We start from the raw sequence: 6,752 nt of genomic DNA, 5'->3' as shown, positions 1-6,752 counted from the left end.
CCAGGCTGGCCCAGGATGGCCTTTTCCTGCAGCTGCCTGGGGTCCTCTGTCATAGCCAAGCCAGCAGCTCAAGGTCAGAGAGCTGAATGTGATCTGGACTGCATGGTGAGGGGCAGCCAGAGAAGCCACGAGTCCAGCTGACAGTGCTCACCAGGAGACAGTTCATGTGACTGTTTTGGAACTACAGATTCCTTTGTTGTAGTCCATGGGTCAACACTTCATTTCAGTGACACACAGACCTAAGTACCCACCAGACAATGACATCATCTGCACTTTACCACCATATTTCCTGGCTATGACTGCTCCTGGCCAGAGAAAGCAGGCTTGCAAGTTGCAAAGAGGTTCAACCACATACAGGGGAAGCAGCTCGGGTATGAAGGTGCAGACATGATGCGGGCACACGTGGGATGAGCGAGTGGACAGAGGACAGGTGCTAGAACTATGGCGGGTAGTGCCAGGTCCGTGGTCTGCTCCAAAAGGACAGCTGGAGACACCACCTGTGTCCTGCTTCAGGTGCTTCACTGGCCTTCATGCATCACCAAGGCCCTTCCTGTCAAAGTGGGAACTGAGGACAGGGGCCAGAACTTGAGCACAGGATGACAATGTGAAGCAGGGAAGGTGGAAGTTTCTGCCCACCTGACTGTGCTTCATGATGCTCGGGCCCACTCTGCCACCTCAACACCAGTTCACCTTGTACCCTGGTCCTCTCTTCCCCTCTGCCTCTTCCATCTTTCTTGAATTCCATGAGAAGCCACAGCCTGTGTGCAGGCTGACCCAGGAGCAGTGACCAAGAGTCTGAGGAGAGGATCCCTCAGCATCCAGAGAGGGAGAGGGCAGGCTCTGCCTAGCCCTGCAGTCCTGTCCTACTTCCAGACACAAGGCCTCTGGAGCCGGGGCTTATCTCCAGGTGCATGGGGTCTCTGCTAACATCTACACATGATCCCTGCATACCCACAAATGAGGGCTGGTTTCTCAGAAGACAAGAGTCTTATGTGGGCTTTAAAATGCTACTGGATCAAAAACAAAATCCTGAGCACTCCTGTCCATCAGCTGGGCAGTGCTCCAGGGGGAACCACCCTGGACACATACACAGTGGGGTCTGGGTCTTCCCAGGATTCTCTTCAACTTACACCCCACCTCTCCAGGTAACCCCACATTTTCTTATTCAGTTCTTCACCTCTGAATGCTTACACCCCTGCTCCTCCTCCCTGCAGAGGTCACAAGTGTCACTTACCCTGTGGCTTTCTGCCTGAACAGGGGAGGCACTGGGTTGCCCCTCTCCTCTCTCTTATCAGAAGTTCTTGGGCTGGGCAAACTCTTCCTAGACCATGAGTGACAACCCACCTCCTGGCCACCCAGTGTCCCCCACATTATTTTCTGGGGCAGTGGCTTCCTTCTTTCCAGGCACCCCTGCACCCCTCCTCTGCCTTGGCCCACTCCCCTCTAGGGAATGCCAACCCTAGAGGGTCTCAGAAACATCCATGGTCAGCTCCTCCATTGGTCCCCAGCCTTTCCTGCATGTGTCCTTGGTGCTTGGGAAGGGCCTTTCCCCTTCTTGGAACACTGAAGAATGTCTGCCCAGGTAAGGGCATTCAAAAAATAACTACATCCCTGCCACAGCTCAGAGCTCAGACAGCCTTGGGACCTACTGAGTGAGGATAACAAATCCCTAGGGCAGCCATGATATTGTCCCACCACTAGACCTGCAGAGGACAGAGAAGCACAGCCAGAAAGTCAGGTTTCATGGAAAATATGAGGAATTAAGATGTGAAGGTAAGAATCCTGATTTTGAAACTGGCAACTGTTTTTAACACTAAAGTACTGTCCAGGTCACCTGCAGGCCACATTTGGTGCTAGGGCCACCACAGAGCAAACTCTGACCAGCAGGCAAGCAGCAGGCTCTGACCAGCAGGCAAGTCTGAAGTTCACAAAAGACTTTCCTGTCAACAGCTCATGAGGCTAGAACACACCAGATTATCACTACTCTTGTTGGAGAACCAGAGACCTCCAGAGGTAGGTGATCATCCCAAAGACCCCAGGTCCAGGGTTCCCAGGGGCCTGCCCATGCCATTGCACAGCATTGACTCCGAAGGGCAGACCACCCACTGCATGAGTTCTTTCTACTCCACAGTCAGGCATCTATCATATGCACATTTGAAAGATGTGCCAAGCACATGATTTCAAGTTTACTCTCAGGGTTTCAGACTTTGCCCTGATATTGAAGAACAAGTTTATTTAGGTGTATAATCGAAAACATAACCACACAGCATAACCATTATTCATGATTATTATTATTTTTCTTGAGTGTGTGTCAGTTCCCTTTGAATAAGGAAAATGAGAAGGAAAAGACTAAGGAATGGAAGGGAAGATAATAAAAAGAAGGGGGAGGAGGAAGAAGTGGCAGGAAACAGGGGAGACCATGGAAGGGAGGTAACCATGGCCCTTTCTAGGAGAATGTGCATGGACCATGCATGGTGGCCTGCATGTGATAGTGATCCCTCCTGAGGTTCTCCATTTCCAAGGAGAAGATAGAAATCCAGACTTGGGTGAAATGTCACAATTTAAAATGTCTGCAGTATTTCATTCCTAGCTGCATTAGGAAGACAAGCCAGCTTCCCCTGCATGGCCTAGGAGGCAGAGGTGAGCCCAACCTATGGCCTCCCCAAGGTCAACAGTCCTTGCCAAGTTGCTGGCTCAGTCAGCTGACTTTGGCTTGTATACTCTGGATTAGAAATGGCAAAGTTCTTGGAGATAGAAGCCTCAAGAAGCAAGATGTCCTCATAAGGAATAGTTGCCTCCCAGGGCCAGAAGTTCTGAGCTGCCCTATTTATAGCCTCTGCTTGGAAAAGACTCACTTATGTTCCTTCTATTTTCTTTTTCCACCTGTGGTGTGCTAACATAAACTCAGATGACTTTTTACAGTTGGCCAGATATTGACCCATGTCAACCAAAAATTCAAACCTATTTTTATGTATACCTTGCTCTGGGTATGAGCTAAGTTCCTTCTATTTCCCTGGCCCTTGGCAGGCCAAAGCTAGCCCTGCTTCCCATGAGCATCCTGGAGGTTTGGAGGCAGGGATGGAGCCTCTGGAAAGAGCCCTCACATGGTCCCACCTGCCACAAGTACTGGCTGGGCCTCTCATTTTCTCAGAAGAACAGTAGGCACTTGGATGCCCTCAGCTCCTGTTGCCCCTTCTCAGGGACTCTATGGGGGGATAGGTTCTGACCTGAGAGCACAGGGCAGGAGACCCTGGTCACCTCAGTTATGAGTGTCTTGTATTCCTGCATATTCTGAACTTTCTCAGAATCTGAGAAGGTAATGGGTCTCCTCTTTCTGAGAGACAATTTCTGCTTGTACCCCACATGAGTCTGGTGATCACCCCCCACCAGGATCGTCCTGAGCCCATAAAAAATGGGCTTCATTCTGAGCAAGGCTGGGATGGTCTTGGGAATGACAGAGGGAGACAGAGGGAGAAGCTGGCAGACTCAGTGCCACATCTGCCTCGGGCAGATCTCCTGGTTCTGTTTTTTTTCCAAGATCATTCAATGAAAGGCAGTTGTCCCAGATGCTCCAGCCTATGACCATACATATCACCTGCTTCCATCATTTGGCACCCGGTGTCTGCCTTGTAGGGTGACCTTTCAGAAGCTGTCTGAGGCCCTCCCATGATGGTTGGACACACAGATGACTCACCAGCCATGTGCACCCAAACGATGTCATCTGCCACCAACACCATGGGCAGCTCAGCCAGGATTCTGACACAAAGCCTGCTCGACTTCTTTGGGAGCAGCCATCCATAAGAAGGAACTGCTTGTCAGCTACCAGTGGAGGGACCTGCCTGCTGCGCAAGCAGGAAGACTGGATCGTGCTCCCTGTTTTCTCTAGGGTGGGGTCCTGAGTCCTCACATGCCCAGCCACAGTCATGCCTCAGAAACAGTCTGTGACAATGACACACACATACCTGTGTTTAGAGCAGCTGATCCCCAAGAGTCAAATCACGGAACAAGCTGGTGCCTGTTGATGGCATGTTTACACAATGGTGTTTTATTCAGTCACAAGGAAGAATGAAACTATGTCATTTGCTTATAAATGGATGGAACTAGAGGACACCATGTTAAGCAAAAGAAGCCAGAGTCAGAAAGTCCAGAAAGTTCAGAGTCAAGTGTTTTCTATCATCCAGGAAACCTAGAGAGGAAAAAAGGGGCAGGGGTCCCTGCATGTGCATGCAGGGGGTGCGGGGAGTCCCACCAAAACAGAAGGGAGAGCAGTAAGAGAAAGATGACCTGGGAAGGAGGGACCCAGGGGCCCAGAGGATTAAATTGACCAAGTAATGTGCACACATGAGTATGTAACAAGTCCCACTATGACATGGGATTATGATGCACTAATGAAAAACACATGAACACACAAAGGAGAAAACAATGCCATGCTGTGTATCAGGGACTATTGCCAAAGTCCCTACCAAAACTCAGTGTGGAGTTCGTGAACCCAAGTCAACATGCCAGTGCTCCAGATCCCACCCCCAGGCAACTGCAAATCTCAATGGCTCAGAGTCGACCTGTCCATCACAAGAATCGTCCCTGACTCCGACCCTTCTCTCTGTGCTGCCAGCCCGACTCGGGCCACCCCATTTGTCCAGATTCTGGGAACTAGTTCCTGACTGTTCCTTCTCTCACCCGCCCATCAGCGACCCATCAGCAAGCTCAGCCACTTGCCCTCTGGCCTTTCTCAGGTCCACCCTCAGCCTCAACATTCTAGCCCGAGTGGTGACCATCCCTCTCCCAATGAGTTCGGATGCCTTCCCAACGGGACAGCCACAGCCCCTTCCCTCCGTCTGCTCTCCACCCCACTCCAGGGGGATTATATTAAACATAAGTTACGTCAGTGCCCTGGTGAAAGCCTTCCAGTCACCCCACTATTCTCTGGACCAAGATCAGTACCCAGGTGCTGTGGGGCCTGTCCTCTGCCCTCAACTCCATGGAAGTGGACTCCACCCCCTTTAATTGATGAACTCTGACTGTTCCTTCGGATGTTAGTTCAAAAGTGGCTTCTTCAGAGAACTTCCCAGACTATGACTGGTGGCTTGTCCCACTCACCCTGACTTCAGCCCCTCAGCAGGAGTTATGTGACTATCGATGGTGTCTGTCACCCTCTCGGCACCACCGGGTACATGGTGGGCCTTAGTTCAGTAAGTGAGTAAGGATGCAAATGAAGAAAAGCAGACCTGCCCCTGGCGAAGACCACCTTTACATATGATAGAAAACCACATGCTTCTGCATTTCCTGAACACAGGACAGTGCCCGATCATGGCTTTGCCTTTGGAACAAACACCAAAACCAGCAGTGAGGTGTCCTTTTCTTTCTTGTCTCAAGCAAAAGAGCAGTTTCTCCACAACTATTAATCTGAACTTCAGAGGAAACTCCCTGTTGGCTTTTAAATAGTAGGTTTCCCTTTGATTCCAGTCATCAAAACTTTGAATCTATTGAACCCAGAATCAGACTTCTTGAGCGGTCTGTAATTTCTGGAAATGAATGCAGAGCTTCCTTGGCAGTAGACACTCAACACGATCCTGCCCTGCCGAATCTGCAGAGAAGCCACCTCCCACACCTGGGGTCGATTATGGGGTCTGGAGATAGTTTTCCCTGGAAACTGAGATGTGTGTGCAACCACCGAGCTCCTGGAAAACCCAGTCAGGCCTGATTCCAGAAAACCCACTGGTGGGGCCAGACAAGGTTGATTTGGGATTTCATGGGTCCAAGGACTGTGATGCAACCTGTCACTGCAAGAACAGCCCAAGTTCACATGACCCTTCCTGCTTGGGGCACTGCCCATGACATCAGAGGTTGACAGCAGAAGCAGCAACGACAGCATCCTGGGTGTTACAGACGAGGGGAAACGTGCAGGCATCGAAAGCCGGTGGCAGGGCCTGGGTCAGATGTGACATCTGATCTTGGCATGAACAGCTCAGCTCCACTTTCTCCATGTAACAGTCACCACTGCATTTTCAGAGGTGACATCTCCCAAGGCAGGATGGAGAGGTATGAACAGAGATCTTCTCCTCACTTTGTGCCACAGGCAAAGCCATGAGCAGTACAAGAAATGTGACCTGTGTGTTTTAGGCCCTGGGATACTTGGTACTGGGTTGCACCTGCCATGGTTTTTCAGTGTGTGTTGACTGTCCAGCTGCTCAAAAGTCTGGGAAGTGGCACTTGCGGATGGCAATGACTGTCCAGGAACATGCAGAACCCAAGACCCAGCCCCACGAGCCGTGTCCCAGGCTGGCCTGTTCCGTGTCTGGAATGTCCTCTGCAGGCCCCAAACTGAAGCTGGAGCAGAAGCTAGTCCTGGTTTTCTGCAGAGTTTCACTTAATCTTGGGGGAAAGCTAGGATGGATGCTTTCTGCTTCCAAGTTACCCCCAGGGGATTCCTCCAGATCCTGCTGCCCCGCCCTCCTCAGGAGAAAGTGGTGAAGAACAACACACTAATCTCTTGGATCAAAGGGAGGATCAGAATGCAGAAGGCCCCCTCCACAGGATCAGTGATTGCTGAGATAACTCACCAGGCTCTTGGCCCAGGAGGTATTGACAGAAAGGCAGGCGCCCGCAGTGAGGTCACTGCCTGAAACCTCCTCACAGCTTTCCCTTGCCACCAGCGCCCTGCCCAGCCTCGGCGCCACTGAGCCAAAGGTTCCAGTGACCAAAGTGTCCTGCACCCCACATTTCCCATGTCCCATTGGGTTTCCCCGCTTCTG

Source organism: Sciurus carolinensis, unplaced genomic scaffold (assembly GCF_902686445.1).
Source record: "Sciurus carolinensis unplaced genomic scaffold, mSciCar1.2, whole genome shotgun sequence".
NCBI classification, from domain to species: domain Eukaryota; kingdom Metazoa; phylum Chordata; class Mammalia; order Rodentia; family Sciuridae; genus Sciurus; species Sciurus carolinensis.
The sequence above is the reverse complement of the archived record's forward strand: the minus strand, read 5'-3'. Positions refer to the sequence as shown.